We start from the raw sequence: 3,068 nt of genomic DNA on the forward strand, positions 1-3,068 counted from the left end.
CATAATCATTGTGCCCTCATCTGACTGGGTATGTTTCTAGATTATCTGATCGTGTAGTCATCTGTTTGGTTACTTAAATGTTGTTATCGGCGGGGGGATTTTGGCAAAAAAATATCTCTTTCACAGATCGGAGCAAACCATTTAATGTTTGTAAAATCCGTCTGTAAACGTCGTACAAAAATGGGGCTTAGTGATCAGTGAAGTTAGGCTAGTTTGATGTTTGTATTCACCATGCGCAGTGATTTTCCTCCCATCTCTTTGGTTATTTTTTTCTGGATTTTCAGTAATCTTATTTTTGGTCATGTTTATGAGTTTTTACTGTTGATGATTGTTTAAGTCTTGTATGTGAAATATGATGATATATCTGGAAATGAGTACCAAACTAGATGAGAGTAGAAGTCATAATGATTTGTGAGTATGAACAAACTCAGCAGCAGCAGCAGCATATATTGTAATATGATGTTTGTATTCACTGATCATAATGATTCTCCTCTCATCTTACTGAGTATGTTTCTAGTTTATCTGATTTTTATCTGGACTTTTTGATTAGTAATCTGTTTAGGTAATTATAACATATCGGAGAGGGAGTTTATGGAAATAATTCTCTCTTTACAAAGATCAATGATCTCCATTTTCAGGTGGTCTCATGTTCCATTGCCATGGGGAGCTTCCCTGCAGCCATTACCTCTTGGGCTGGCCTCGAGAAATGCATTTAGTCATTTTTTTTCTATCAAATAGTTTTTTAGATTCTAACCTATGAGGATATCGAATACAAAGAACACCATCTTTAGGTACTGAATGGTGACATGTTATGTAATTCTGAGGCTTATAGCTTAAATTTCACTGTACATGTTCATGTTTTTCTTGTGTTGTTACTTCTCCATTCCATGAAGCTTATCAAATCCATATAAACTGTATTTCTAACCACTGTGCTGAAGGCTTTGCAAGTGCAGTAAAGCTTCGTTATACATGCAAAATAGCATATTTGGTCATAATTCTATCACTTAATCAAGTTTTTTTTTTGACATGTTTTTTTTTTGACATGATAATTTTTAGTGATTTATTTGTATTCTCATAGCTTAATTTGTAATTTGAGATAACGAATGCCAGAAACTAGAATATATCTGATATGCATACCAAGTTGGGAAGGACGCACCTTTACATGTTTTATAGCGCAGCGAAAGCTTGAACAAGAAACTATGTATGCTTCCGTGGACTGCACTGGCCAATGACTATGCATGCTTACACCCTTTCCTATAAAAATCTTAGTCCTTGAATCCCATTATCTTCCAAATGACATGCTACAAAAGCTTGACTAGTGACACTAATCTATTATGCCATTTGATAGACCCTAAGACACTGTTTAAGTTTGTGCATTACTGCTTCTGCAAGTATTCTTCAAAGACCACATGCCGTAAATCATGCATTGAAATAAAATTATTTGACATAATTTCCAAAAGTATAAAAGTCACTTGCCTGATAAGAATTATCAAAATATTAATTTTTCTTAATTTATATTGCATTAATAACAAAACATAAATTCATCCATCAAATGAGTTATCAGAAGGACCCGGTTTTCTTATTGCAGGTGACAAATCTATGTATTTGTTCTTCAAAGATTATTGTCTGGAGCTCTTTCAGTTGCTTTAGTCTTTGTAGGCCAGGAATTGCATTACTATCATATGCTTAGAATTTAATTTTGCATTTTTTACTTTTGTGAACCATGTGCCTTACAGCTGCTGCACTGACTATGCTTATACTTTTCCTTGTATTCTTCTGGTAGCATTTGATTTTTGCGAAGACCAAATCCCGATAAGTTCCAAATCTTACTAAGACTGGCAAAACAATAAGCACAGCACTTTCTCATTTTTCCCATTTGATGACTTTATGGATAGTGCCTGGTGGTAATGAATTTTATAGTTGCACCTAATAAATTTCAGATGAATTTATAGTTGCAGCTCAGATCATAAGTGGCCACCATAACTATGGACACATGTTTGGCTCAACTGTGTTACAGAGAAGTTAAGAAACCATGAACATATGCTTTAATTAGAGCAAGGAAATTCATTTAGATTTTTGAAAAGAAGGCAAGGAAAGAACAACTTTGATATGTATACCCACCTAGCTTGTAGTTGGCCGGTTGCTCTCGAGCTGCGCAGACATATCTATTGTAGTTAGTTTGGCAATTCTATAGTTGTTGAATTTTGCGAGTCAATTTCGTTTCATTTTTGAATTACAATGAATTTCTTAAATTTGATTATTGATTGATAATTTTTTTTATTAATCGGAATCCAACTCATCTGAATCATTATTACGGCTAGAAAATGTCCTACTATGTTTTATGGTGTCCCAATAGTCAAGAAGTCCTATAATTTATTGCTGTCGAATGCCCAAAGGACCAAGACTTTGATTTTTTTAATGACTTGGACTTTTATGTGTATCTGTTTGATGTGACTATCTTATACTAAAGTGCAGAAGGACGAAAACAATGTAGCACTTCCTCTGGAGGTTGTATGGAACATGGACCATCGGCTGATGCATTAAATTGTGATCGGAAGTAATTCAAACTTGAACAAAATTTGTTGGACATTGTGGATCGGAGATCAAATGCTACATACCCAAATTCTTTGCCCAAATCCTTTTTACTCTTTCAGCATTCTATTCCAAAATATATGTTGCTTGATGGGTTTGTTAACCAGTCTGGATTGAAATGAATTTTATAGGTGCACCTAATGAAATTAAGATGAATTTATAGTTGCAGCAGCTCAGACCTTAAGTGTCCTGCCTAATTGTAACTTTATCATTGATGGTTGCAGCTCAGATCATAAGTGGCCATCATAAAAATCACAATAACTTCTGCTCAGCCAACTCAGCTAACTTCACTATATAAACCCACCACTCCAGCCTCTCTTTTCCTCAGAACCCCTGGATGTCATATCAAATCTCTTCCTTATTCAATCTGTATACTTTAGGTTAGAGTTTCATGTCATGTAGTTCTTATTCAGTTTTCCTACTCATTTTTATGTCTTTTCATCTGCTTTTGTCTTTCAGTTTTGATATATTTTCTT

The 3,068-nt window shown here is 34.4% G+C and overlaps 1 pseudogene; it reads left to right on the forward strand.

Annotated features, from left to right (window-relative positions):
• The first annotated feature begins 750 nt into the window (after nt 1-750).
• Nucleotides 751-828, forward strand: LOC113307060 (annotated as a pseudogene).
• The last annotated feature ends 2,240 nt before the right edge of the window (nt 829-3,068 follow it).

Source organism: Papaver somniferum, chromosome 8 (assembly GCF_003573695.1).
Source record: "Papaver somniferum cultivar HN1 chromosome 8, ASM357369v1, whole genome shotgun sequence".
NCBI classification, from domain to species: Eukaryota; Viridiplantae; Streptophyta; class Magnoliopsida; order Ranunculales; family Papaveraceae; genus Papaver; species Papaver somniferum.